The sequence below is a fragment of the Mus musculus genome, chromosome 10 (genome assembly GCF_000001635.26).
Source record: "Mus musculus strain C57BL/6J chromosome 10, GRCm38.p6 C57BL/6J".
Lineage (NCBI taxonomy): Eukaryota > Metazoa > Chordata > Mammalia > Rodentia > Muridae > Mus > Mus musculus.
In genome coordinates, this window is record NC_000076.6 from 94,688,616 (window position 1) to 94,702,499 (window position 13,884).

A 13,884-nucleotide genomic window follows, 5' to 3' on the forward strand; every position below is an offset into this window, starting at 1 on the left:
GGAGGCGGGACTTCCTGCCTCGCGCCTCGCCGGGGCTCGGGACGCGCGCGGTCCGCTCGGGAGTGGCGGACGGCGGGCTGAGGGGGCGGCGTGTCGGCCGAGGAGGGCGGGCCGCGGAGGAGGAGCCGGCCTTGCAGCCGCCGCCCTCTCAGCCCTCCGAGTTTCCCGGGCTACCTCAACCTTTCCCGAGGCGTGGGTGCCCTCGCGGACCGTCCGGCTCCTCGGTTCGCCTCCAGCCCCGCGGCGGCAGCGGCCGCTTGGACCGCTCCGGGCCCCACACCCCAGCCGGTGGGACCGTCCCGAGCCCTCGGCCCCAATGCCTGGGAGAGCAGAGCGGAGTGGGTGGCGGTGGTTGGAGCTGTGCCGGGGGCTCCCGGTGGCGAGCGCGGCTGCTGTGCTGGGGCGAGCAGCGGGGACCGTGTGTGAGTTTGGTAAGTCACCTCTCTTCTTTTTAGGCGTGCTGGGCGTCTGCTTGGAAGCCTGCGGCACTCCGCGCCCGCCCTTGGACCCGGGTTTTGTTTCCTGGTGAAGCAGTGTTAGCCGGTGTTAGGAAGGCAGGCCCTGAGATGAGTTCTGGATGCAAGGTTTTTCTTTTCTTTTTCTTTTTTAAAGCACGTGAAACTCCTTTCGGGGCTCTTTGGTGCACTGCGGCACGGTAGCCAGCGGAGTCATGGGGTTAGTGTAAAGCACCTCTAGGTTAATTGGTGGGGGAAAAGCCACGCTGTCATCATTTTCCTTGTCCTTAAAGGTAGTCATAGCAGTGAGGTTTGCGGATGTTGCTGAGGTAAGGTCTGAACTGTGGGAAGTGTATTTTGGGCTTGGTACTTTGGCAAGTTCTTAGTCCAGTTTCTGACTATGATAAAAAGACTCTTGGCTTTTTAAAAATGCCCTAGAGGGCATTTAAGTGTCTTTAAGTCTTTGCTTACCTTCTAATTATCAGACCACTTTCTTCTCGAACATGTTGAGGATCAGGCTAAATTTGTTCTGATGATTTTTTTTTAAATATGTAGTGAATTCATAATATGTTCAGGCTGTTAGTATAAAGTACTAAACTGAGATTTAAAGTACCGAGTAGGTTGTTAAAGCCGTGCTTCTGTTACCAAGCAACATCACCGTAAACAAGTCTAATATTCAACTAGAACATAAGTAAATGTGGCCTGTTAATCTGAGTTTGGAGCGAGTTGGAGCTCTTCAGATTTATGCTTTTAGTTTATAGGTGGCTACATTTGTTGCCTTTTGTAGTCAGATTTCAAATAAATTTTATCTAGAATTATTAGAACACTTTGATTGTTTTTGTTGTCACACAAGACTATGGAGAGTTGTAAATGGATTTGAGTTCTTTTTGGTTGTTACATATTCCGGAGTATGCTGGGTATTTCTCTTTGAGTATTTCTTTTCTAATGAGATAAAGTATGCAATCTGTATTTAATAATATTCTTAAATAAAAAGATTATAGCAATTTAGAGTTACATACATTTGAGAGATTGTGAAACAGTACAAGTTTTTAAGCCTTGGCTTAGCAGTAGCCTTGGTCTACATTTGTTGAACCCTTAGTGATATAACTTGAATGGTAAACTAAGTTTTTATTTTAATTTACTTTATTAAGTGTTCTGTTTGGTGGGGAAAGCATTAAAGACATGGTCTAGCTTTGTATCCCAGACTTGCTTTGAATTGGCAATTTCTCTGCTTCAGCCTCCTGAATTCCAGGACAGAATGAAAATGAGGCTATAACCGCTCCAAGGTATGGTTGAGGAGAAGAGTTTACTGTAGATGTGAAGGAGAGAACAGCCAGAGGCAACAAGAAGGGTCTAGACTGAACATGGCCAACAGAATAGACCAGGTCGTGAGAGGAGAGAGGGGGGAAAAGGAAGGAAGCAAGAGGTCCAGGAGTGGAGTGGAAAGCAGAACCTAGAGTGCAGAGAGTAAGCTAAGCCATCATGATGGTTGACTGAGGTTGTACAGGAAAGAGAAGCTGGGGGAAGGAAGCTGGAGAGGGTTAGGGGAGGGGCCCAGGAGGGAGCTGGGGAGGGTGTGCCAGCCAGGAACACTCTGTAGCAGGTACTTGTGAGTAGGGATTGAGGGAGCCTAGAGGCTAACATACATCTTGACATGCTAATAGGCATCTCAGGATTAGGTTAATGCAACAGCCTTGGGTCCTTTTTGCCAGGGATAAGAAGAATGAATGAAGTCCCTGAGGTTTTTTTCTAAATGACAAACTTTGGGAAAAGGAATTTCTTAGGACCATAACTGGGACCACAAGCCTGAGTGATTGGCTTAAATGATTGTTTTGTTGTCGTTTGCCTTTTTATTATTTATTTATTTTTTGTTGTTTTAAGTTGAAGCTTGGTCTTGTAATTTTGCTCAGGATGATCTAGAACCCACTGTAGCTTCCTCATTGACTTTTAACATCTGGCAATTCTTGTGGCTCAGTCTTTTTTTTGTTGTTGTTTTTTTGTTTTTGTTTTTGTTTTTTTTTGAGACAGGGTTTCTCTGTATAGCCCTGTCCTGGAGCTCACTTTGTAGACCAGGCTGGCCTCGAACTCAGAAATTCGCCTGCCTCTGCCTCCCGAGTGCTGGGATTAAAGGCGTGCGCCACCACACCCGGCGTGGCTCAGTCTTAACCAGTGCTGAGACTAGATGTGTGAAGCAACCATGACATCAATTTGAAACTGTGACAAATGATATCTTTAAAGTCAAACTATTAGCAATAAGAGTTGGATTTTATATACCCTTACTAACAATCTGTTGATTTCATTTTAGTTTTCACTTACTGTGTCCTTCAATTGCTGAGGTTGACATAATGAACCATTGACCAGTACTGGTGTTAGTGGCAGTTGTGAGCCCACCTGTGTAGTTACTGAGGCTTGTGGTGTCTTCTGAGAGGAGCAGCGCTTTAACTGCTGAGCTACCTCTCCAGTCCCTTCCCATCACAACTGAGTCCTTAACTTACAGCGACTTCTTCAAAATTGTTTCACCATGGCTTCCCAATCTCTTATTCATTATGGAAAAAGTGCCTTTGTTCAAACTGTTTTTTCTTCCATTATCCTTTAAACCTGCTTTCTCCTTCCTGTATTAGTCTTAATTTCTTTCTACCCTGCCCCAATTTCTCTTCCCCCTCTTCCTCCTCCTCCTCTTCTTCCTCTATCTCTTCCTCCTCTTCCTCCCCTTCCTTCTTCTTTTTTAAAAAACCAAACAACTAAATTATACCTTTTCTATAAGGTTCAATTTAACCATGACATTTGAAATTCTACAGTATGTATTTGTGACTCTTACTTATTTGATATTTAGACTGGTCTTGTCTTCCTAACTATATTAATCTGTTTCATGAGCATATCCTTTGTTTTTTTAAACAGAAGTTGTTGAAGGGATGTTTCTTGACTGACACATGCTCATTTGAATCCCTGACTCTTCCTATAATATAGTAGAAATCAGAACATAGCAGTAAATCAGAAGATGGGAAATTAAAGAGTGGGGGAGTGACTGGAATCAAAAGGGAAGGTTTTGTTCCTAGAAAGTATGAATGAATATTTGAGAATTTCCCATGACATTAGCATCACTAAGAACTCCCTCAGGAATTATGGCTCTACTCCCACGGGGCATGGCGAGTTTGGTCAATTTCCTGGTTCTTCCCCAGAAGAACCTTAGTTTTAAAATGTGAGTCCCTTTAATCTTCCTTTCCTTTCTTCCTCTTGCATCCCCCTGGTCTCTGGTCTCTCTCCATCTCATTTCACATCTTTCCATTCTACATTCTACGTTTTGCTCAGTCAGCACTTAGTTTATGAGCCTGTGTCAATACTTTAGTCCGCTCTCCTAAGTTAGCAATCCTTGGAAGCTCATTGTTTGCCTGTCTTCTGTCAGGACTGCCCTTTCTGGACCACAGATAGATCACTGGCTGCCATGTTGAGTGCTATTTCTTTTTTGTTTGGGCAATATTCTAGGAGGAGAGAAACAAAGGAAGCTAGAAAATGCTCCATTGTTGCTTTCTGCATATTATGACTTTAAAGTACCTTAAGAATTAACATTTAGAGCTAGAAGGAATCTAAAGTCTGACTTTTCCTTTTTAGAAAGTACTCAAACTATGAATTTTAAAATTGTAGGTCACTTTAATAAACTTGCCATAAATCACATGTCTGATGCTTATAGCATAGAGTGGCTTTAGGTGAAGGTATAAGAAGGTGAAGTAGGATATTGGAATGTTTTTATAAATCTTCTTGGGTTCAGTGTTAGGTGATCTTACCAGCCTAGCTTCTAAGTTGTTGCTCAGTAACACAGTTGCAATAAAACATAGCAACCATTGAACACTATAGGGATTTCAGAGCACAGTCCTAGCTCTAGTGTTCATGTTCATCTCTCATCTACATCACATTTTGTTTTAAATCAGACACAGTGTTAAAGAGCACACAGTATATGACCTTGAATATATTTTTCAGGGTGCTGACATAACTTCTTGTACATTATTTTTCAGAGATGCATTATAAATGTTTTGAATAATAGTGCATATAAAGGATATCTGAAAAAACGGGATCAATCAAAAGCCTGTATGTCGCGTCCAAAAAACACAACCACCGGTTCTTCTTAAAGCAGTTTACTCAGGCAGCTTCTCTCTTCAAATCCCCCGCCTCTCTGGTTACAATTGTTTTTTTCCACTCCAGCCACAACCACGCCCCCACCAATCACCACAGGTCGCATCACCTCATCAGGCAGGCTTGCTCAGCCAATCAGGGATTAAGGGCGGGCCATCCACCAAACATGGGCTTGTTTACTGCCTGGAACAGATTTCTGTCCGGCTGGCCAGGGAGTCTGGAATGGCTTCCCACAATTCCCCCTTTTATATTCTTTTGAAGCAAGCTCCGTGGGTAAAGATAGAGGTCTGATCCCCAGTGTGCAGAAATAGGGGCCATGTACAGGATTGACTCTTAGGCTCACAGGTTTTTACCCAGAGCAACCCTGACCTGCTCCCGTGACCTTTTTCCTGGGGGAAGGACACTAGGACACTCAACCCTCATGTAATCAGACATACCTCCCAGAGATTGTCAAACAGCTTCCAGACTAACCTCTGTGCAGTGCTTAGCCTTACAACCCTACGGAGCGATGGCTTCATTGTTCATTCTTCATGGCAACAAGCCAAATCTGAGGTGACTGCCCTGCTTCCACTGCGGCAAAAGCTTGCACCACCATGGCGGCAGTGCGGACCTGGGCATTCCGCAACCGACACATACACCATACACACAACATGCATGCCAAAACAAGGGCCACAGCGAGGGCACCTATCCCAGCCCATTCTTTCCCGATGCCAAGCCAGGATCCACTCGGGTAGAATTCACAGTGACAATCGCCAAGCGAAGCTCATTCATCTTGCCATCAAAATTTGCAGTCCAATTACTTAACAGGAATTTCTTAACCGGATCAGCTTCTTCATTTTGATAGTGTCGTACTAGCCGCTCTGGAACCCACACTGGCTCTGTGCGATTCTGTGGAAACATGCAAACAGACCCTCTCGCCCAGGCCAACACGGGATCCGGACCATTCCATGATCCTGTAAGCACATCCTTCCTTTCTAGCCTCAGGTGTTAATTCCCTTTTGGAACTTAACTCTGAGTCTTCTTCTAAAATTTGAAACAGAGATTTTAATTTAACATTTGGGATCTTCAAATAGGGCCGAATCCAGTTGATATCACCTAACAATTTCTGAAAATCATTTAAAGTATGCAAGGAATCAACCCTCAACTGTTTCTTTTGAGGCCAGACGGCCATAGGGGCAATCCTTGCTCCTAAATAGGACACTATTTTCAACAAATCCCTACCCCATAAGGTAATGGGCAGCTCAAGCACATATGGTTGAAACATCCCATCATGCTCTTCCTTATCTTTCCAAGGGAGCATCCTGGCACTTATGTCTGGGCTCTTTGCATAACCCAGGCCTGGTAATATTTGTTCTGACTCCTGAATCGGCCATCCTTCTGGCCAGTCCTTAAACCAATAGGCAGTAAGAAAAATTACCCAAATGGCTAGAAAAAGAAAGTAATCCATAGACTGTCCCTATTACCCTCTTACTTTCACTTTCTTGTCTCCAGAGCCAGAGAGCCTTATTGTCTCTTTACCAAGAGCCTAATTGTCTCTTTACCAAGAGCCTAATTGTCTCTTTACCAAGAGCCTAATTGTCTCTTTACCAAGAGACAATTGTCTAATCCCAACCCCAGGATGGTGAGTTACTTACTGTACACATCCTGTAGACAGACCCTGACTGCAGAAAGTTCTGAACCTCTTCGGTGGGGGAGTCGGTCCCGGGTTTCAGCACCACTTGTTGCGTCCAACTCGACCAGCAAGGAAAATACAACCACCGGTTCTTCTTAAAGCAGTTTACTCAGGCAGCTTCTCTCTTCAAATCCACCCCCCCCCTCTCTGGTTACAAGTGCTTTTTTCCCACTTCAGCCACAACCACGCCCCCACCAATCACCACAGGTCACATCACCTCATCAGGCAGGCTTACTTAGCCAATCAGGGACTAAGGGCGGGCCATCCACCAAACATGGGCTTGTTTACTGCCTGGAATAGATTTCTGTCCGGCTGGCCAGGGAGTCCAGAATGGCTTCCCACACCTGTAGAAAAGTTATTATTAACATCAGTCTTCTCTACAGCTTATTGTTTATATTTAGCTAGCTTATATTGCTAGCTAAAAATGGAGTGAAGTTGAAATATACTTTTTCTTGTGACTCCGAGAGTTACATGGCAGCCTTAGACCAGTAAACATAATTTCATAGGTTGTGGTTTTGTGAGAAGAGAATTGGGTCCAGGAGACCAGCTTGAGTGGGTGTTTTGTTTTGTTTTTTTCTCCCTGTACTTAACACAAGCTAGAGTCATCTGGAAGGAGGGAGCCTCAATTGAGGAATTGCTTATATAGGATTGGGCTTTAGGCAAGCACTGTAAGGCAGGGCTTACTGATTGATATGGGAGGGCTCAGCCTACTGTGGGTGGTGCTTCCCCTAGGCAGGTGATCCTGGAATATGCTGAGCAAGTCATGAGAAGCAAGCCAAGAAGCAGAATTCCTCCAAGGTCTCTCTGCTTTGGTTCCTGCCTTGAGTTTTTGCCGACTTCCCTTAGGATGGACTGTTGTTACTTAGAAGTATATACACTGAAGTAAACTAGCTGGTATGGTGGCTCTCCCCTTTAATACCAGCACTGGGGGGTAGAGGCAGGTGGATCTCTATTGAGTTTTAGGCTAGCCTGGTCTAGATACTGAGTTTCCAGGCCAGCCAAAGCTATATAGTGAGGCTATTTCAGAAAACAACAAACAAAATCTTTCCCAAGTTATTTTGGTCAATGTTTCATCACAGCATTAGAAAACTAAGATAGTAAGTCCCTTAATCTTTCTTCTTCTGTTTCTCATTTGAAAAATAACTCTTTGAAGACTTTGAAAAATTATATGCAACTTATATTTTTGCTGTTAATTAGTTTAATCAGTTATTTAATTTTATTTTAAAATTACATGTCCTACACTATATTAGACACTGGGGAAATGGAGAGTAAGGCTGGGCTGTCTTAAGTGCTTTATTTTCTACTATCTTAAGCACCATATTGTCTACTGGGAAAATGGATGAAGTAATTTATGACTTAACACATAAATGGTATAGGATAAATGTGAATATATTTTGGGACATGTAGGAAAGAGACCTGATATAGATCTACAAGCAGAATACTCTATAATTTAGTTAAGTATAGCTTGAGGGTGAATACAGATATTTTCAACTTGGACTAGAGGGAGTTAAGTCAGGGAATACTACAGAGGAAAGTTTCTGGGAGCCAGGGAATCAGGAGTCACTAGCAGTGGTGGTAGTAAAGATCTTGGAGATAACCAATAGGGAAAAACGTATGCGATCGGAAGGGCTAAAAACCTGCATGCAGTGTGCAGATGAGACGGTAGTGAGGAAAAATAGGGTCAGATCTTGGAAGCCAAAGAAGTGCATATCACATGTGTTTACTGATTGAAGTTATTACTCAAGAAATATTGACACTGTAGCACTATCTGAACGTGCTAATGAAGACAGCCAGAGAAGTTACCAGCTACTTAGCTTTGTAGAAAAGTTACTTAATTTTTTTTTTTTTTTGGTTGTTATTACTGGGTATTTTTTTTGTTTTGTTTTGTTTTGTTTTGTTTTTTGTTTTGGTTCCCAAACAGTGTTCTTAAACAGTTGTTTGGTCTCAAAAAAAGCACGTCATAGTTAATGGTATGCTGCTTTTCACTCAGTCTAATGCTAGACACTCATGTGATCTATGTACCTTTCTCTTTCTCTCCTTCCAAACTGTTAATTTTTATCTTTCAAGATTGATCAGGGGTTGGAGAGATGACTTAGCAGTTAAGAGCATGTGTTACTCCTGTGGAGGACCTGGGTTTGATTTCCAGAACCCACATGGTTCACAACCACGAATAACTCCAGTTCCAGGGGATCTGATACCTCTTCTGACTGTGAGGGTCAGCATGCACATGGTACACATACATACAGTGCTCTCACATATCATAAATACATACAAATCACACACACACACACACACACACACACACACACACACACATATTTATTACTGGCTGATTTTGTGTGTCAACTTGACACAGGCTGAAGTTATCCAGAGAAAGGAGCCTCAGGTGAGGAAATGCCTCCATGAGATCCAGCTGTGGGGCATTTTCTCAGTTAGTGATCAAGTGGGGAGGTCCCCTTGTGGGTGGTGCCATCCCTGGGCTGGTAGTCTTGGGTTCTATAAGAGAGAGCAGGCTGAGCAAGCCAGGGGAAGCAAGCCAGTAAGCAGCACCCCTCCATGACCTCTGCATCAGCTCCTGCTTCCTGGCCTGCTTGAGTTCCAGTCCTGACTTCCTTTGGTGATGAACAGCAACACGGATGTGTAAACTGAGTAAACCATTTCCTCCCCAATTTGCTTCTTGGTCACGAAGTTTTGTTCAGGAATAGAAACCCTGACTAAGACAATTATATATAAATCTAATTTAAAAATTGATCAAAATTCTTGCTGTTTTTACATTGATGATATTCCACATTTTCTGTTAATGAACATGTTGAAGTATCCCTTTTAAAAATATGTATTATTAAATATATACACGATATAATATAAAGCATATTATGTTTTATATATTCAATATATAGTATATATTATTATAAAATTTCTTTTTATGTTCTGGATATTAAAAAATTAGAGATCATTTGCAAAGAGTTTCTTATATGTGTGGCATGGCTTCATATCTTTTCTGGTATATTTTGAAGTGCCAAAGTTTTCAGTGAAGTCCAGTGTGTTCATGTGTGTACTATTCTTTGTTATATATAAAGATTTGTTTTGGAGAAGTCTAATTCTAGGTTATCAAGATTTTCAGTGTGGGTTGTTTTTTAAATCTTTCATTTACATATAGGATCTAAATTTAAATAATTATGTATGTATAAGAGTAAGGTTCAAGCTTGTTTTAAAGTCGCTGTCATATTTCCTAGTATTTGTTGAGACTATTCTTTTTCTTTAAGTTGCCTTGACATCTTAAAGACATTGTAAAAATATCTGTTGAAGAAACAGCAATGTAAATATTTATTTTTTAAGCTTTCTGTTAATAATTATGTCTATACTTACTCTGATACCATACTCTCTAGAGCATTTCATGTTCTTCCATTACCACAAAAAAAATTAAGGTCCTGAGATTTGAAAGGATTTGTAGAAAAAAATCACTGATTTAATGAAACTGTATCTTTATCAACATATAAGATGTTTAATTAGATCTTTGATTTCTCTCAGCATTTTTCAAATTTTAGTGTAAAACCTTGCACTTTTGTTATGGTTTTCCTTCCTTCCTATCTGTCTGTCTGTCTGTCTATCTACCTATCTATCTATGTGTCTATTTATTTTGAGTTAGTGTCTTTATGTAGTCCTGGGTGTCCTAGAATGTGCCATAGATCAGTGGTTTTCAAGCTGTGTTCATAACCCCTTGGAGAGAGGGGGTGAAGGGTGAAGAGTGTTATATCCACACATTCACAGGCATCTCCTAAGACCATCAGAAGACACATATTTCCATTACAGTTCATAACAATAGCAAAATTAAAGTTAGGAAGTATCAATGAAAATAATTTTATGGTTGGGGTCACCACAATGTGAGGAAATTAAAGGGTTACAGCTTGAGGAAGGTTGAGAACCACTGTCATAATCAATGCTGACCTTGAACTCAAGGTATCTTGAATATTTGGGATTAAAGTCATGCTCCACCACACTCAACCCATTATATTTTTTCATGAAGAAATTTGTTATTGTTGATGTTCTTGTAAAAGGAATGTTTTTATATGATACTCATCGTTCGTGGCTAGTATAGAAAAATGTGGTCATCTCTTGCATATTGTTTTCATGTAGAGGGCCAAGTCTCTGAATGAAAAGGATTACAACATTCTCTCTAGTCTGTTCTTCATTCACTCATTCTTGCCTTAACTTATGGTATAGATTCTCTAATAAGATATTACATAGAAATGTTGAAAGTGCATTGTTCCTGTTGTTTAGGGAAAAGCACACACATTTTCACTGTATAGTGTGATAGTAACTAGTTTAGCCCCATACTTTTCCATAGATACTTAATCAAATTGAAGAATTTCCATTCTATACCTAGTTTAAGTTTTTTTATAATTAACATGTGTGAATGTGCACACTCATGTTACAGTGCAGATATGGAGGTTTAGAAGACACCTTTGTAGAACAATTTCTTTCCTTCCGCCTTTACGTGGCTTCCAGGGAGAAGGAACCTTTCACAGGTGTGGCAAACACTTTTATTTGGTGACTCCCTCCTCTTTTTCCTCTTCCTCCTCCTCCTCTTTTTAAAAGATTTATTCGTTTATTTTATGTATATGAGTATACTGTAGCTGTAGAGATGGTTGTGAGTCATCATGTGGTTGCTGGGAATTGAACTCAGGGCCTCTGCTCTCTCCGGCCCAAAGATTTATTTATTATTATATCTAAGTACACTGTAGCTGTCTTTAGACACTCCAGAAGAGGGCGTCAGATCTCATTATGCATGGTTTTGAGCCACCATGTGGTTGCTGGGACTTGAAGTCAGGACCTTTGGAAAAACAGTCAGTGTGCTCTTGACCACTGAGCCATCTCACCAGCCCTCGCTGACTTTTCTTGATGTTCTTATTTAAAGTTTTTAATGACAATGGGTGTGTGTGATTTTTCCCAGAGGTGTTTTTTTTTTTTTAAACCTTCATCCAGTGAAATGATCATCTGTTTTAAAGTTTTTATTGTTAGTGTCGTTTATTAACTGACTTTTGGATATTAAAACAAAGGCCAGCCTGGGCTACATGAGACCCATTCTCCAACAACAACAGTCTCTAAAATACATTAAAATTTTTTACCTTGTGACTGTGTGCATGCCTCAGATTTCAGCACCTGTGAAGCAGGGGCAGCCTGAGTCCAAGGCCAGCCTAGTTTCTGTGTGTTCCAGACCAGCTAAGGCTACACAGAGAAACCTTGTCTTAAAAAGAGAAAAAATTTTCTTTCACCTTGTGGGTTTTTTCCTTTGATGCCTATGTTAGAAGTGTGTTGATTACTAATAATTGAGGGTTTAAAAATAATTTAATTCCATGTTCTTTCTTTTTCTAAAAATCATTTTATGCCTGTAAGTATGTTTGTTTGTGTGGGGGTGTGGATCCCTGGAACTAAACTTGGAGACAGTTGTGAGCTGCCATGGTGCTAGGGATTGAATCAAGATTCTCTGGAAGAGCAACCAGTGCTCTTAACTGCTGAGCCATCTCTCCAGCCCCTCCCGTATTTCTGACTGTTGTGAGCTACTTACTTTGTAATACTCAGATGGCACACTTTTTATGATTGTGTGTGTTTATGTTGTATATGTGTAGGTCAGAGATTGATGACCAGTGTCTTCCTTAATAGCTCTCTGCCATCTTTTTTTTTCTTTTTCTTTTTTTTTTAGATAGAGTCTTTTACTGAACAGGGAATTCACTAATTTGGGTAGACTGGCTGTCCAGCAATCTCCAGAGATTCTTCTTTCTCCATTTCTGGATTACAGGTGTTCATTATTGTACCTAGTTTTTTATGTGGGTGCTGGGGATCCGAACTCTAGTCCTTAATGCTCACAGAAATGACTGGCACTTTCTGTTTTGTATCTTAAACTAGGTTTGTGGTCCAGCGTATGGTACATCCTGGAGAATGTTCCTGTGTATTCACTGAGAATGCATATTAAGTATGGTAGCACACCTGTAGTCCCAGCACTTAGGAAACTGAAGCAAGAGATCACCCTGAACTGTGTAAGGAGTTCTCAGCTAGCCTTATTCAGTAGTGAGAGTCTCTTGTAAAATTTATTTATATATTTTTTAGTGGAATAGTCTTTGGGTGGAATATTCTGTCAGTTATAATTATGGTAATTAGTAAGGTCAGCCAACTCCTATATTCTTAATTTTTTTTTTGTCTTACTTTGACATTCATTGCAGTCTTTTTCATTGTTTTACCCCTTTCTTGTATGTTGGGGTTCTGTTAGACAAATAAACATTCGTCATAGGTGTCATTATTAAATATGATTAGTATAGAATATAATTAGTAATATTTCTTGTATTATATTGTTTGTCTTCAGTAACTATTCTGACATTATAATTACGATTTGCATGCCTTAAATTTTTGTCCCATTTCTTTTAACCTGCTTATGTCTTTGAATCAAAGAAATATTTCATAAACAACACATAGTTGTAGAAAAACTGAACCAGTTTAGCATTCTCTATCCTTGGAATGGAGTTCACTAATGTTTAGCACAATTGTTAATAGTGTGGATTTATTCCATTTTCCCAAGTTTTGCATTTATCTTATTTTTTATTTTCCTTTCAATAAGTTTGAAATATTGTTTAGTGTACCTTTCAAACGGATTTTTTATTGTATTTTAATAATGGTTTTTCTAGAAATAACAATATGTATTTTATTATAGCAATCTGTTTCAGAATAATACTAAATTCTGTTAAATTATACAACTTCCCTCCAATATAGCTGTTTTTATACTATTGTCATACATATATATTATAGTTACGCATATTATAAGCCTAATAACCATACAGTGTTATAGTCATTTCTTTATGTAATTTAATGTCTTTAAATAAAATGGCACACTCTACTACTGTACCTAGGCCTATTTATTTTTATGGTTGGTTTCTTGCATCTGTGTAGCTTTGTATTCAAACAAGAACTAGCTTGATGTGTTCAAACTGACCCATGGATAGACCTGTGCATGTGCATGGCAAGGATGCATTTAAACACAGTCTATTTCAAGTCTGTCTTGGCTTTATGACCTGTGCCTGCTCTGGTCTTTGGTCTACATGTTTGTAGTTTTTGTTCTATCTAGGTTTGGGGACAGTTTATCAAATCCCTATGGTTCTCTTTAATTTCTAGGCCTTTGTAAAATTCCTAGTTGGTTCTTTCCTTGCCCTAAAGAGGCCCCTAATCTGAGACTTTGGGAATTATTGACCATCTCTGCTTGTCACAGAGATCTCCACTTTAATTGACAATGCATCCAAAAACAGATTTTCTTCAAATAATGCTGAAAGTGTTTTCACTGTTACAGTCTGAACTCCTTCACTGATCTATCTGTCAGTGTAAAGCAACCCAATGGGAGAATACCGTGGAGTCAGGTTATTCTTATTCATACCAGTTGTTTTCATGATTGAACAATCAGACCGTGTGGTAAGCCCTTGGTTGGGTTCCAGAACACTGAAATGACTGGGTTTTTGGGCTGTGCTTGTGTAAAGGATTTGTAGCTTTATTCCTGTATGTTGGAAGTAGGAAAGCTGGGTGGCTATGACTGAAATTCTTCTCTTCTCTGCAGGATAAAACTTATTTTGTACTAACTTTATATTACTC

The 13,884-nt window shown here is 40.4% G+C and overlaps 1 protein-coding gene across 2 annotated transcripts in view; it reads left to right on the forward strand.

Annotated features, from left to right (window-relative positions):
- Positions 1–8: 8 nt before the first annotated feature.
- Positions 9–13,884, forward strand: part of Cep83 (centrosomal protein 83) — a 101,713-nt gene continuing 87,837 nt past the window's right edge. The window contains exon 1 of one of the 2 annotated variants that reach the window (XM_006514300.4): positions 9–431. The gene's annotated coding sequence lies outside the window, so the exon portion shown is untranslated. The remainder of the gene's footprint in view (positions 432–13,884) is intronic. The other variant, NM_029852.2, reaches the window with a different exon arrangement.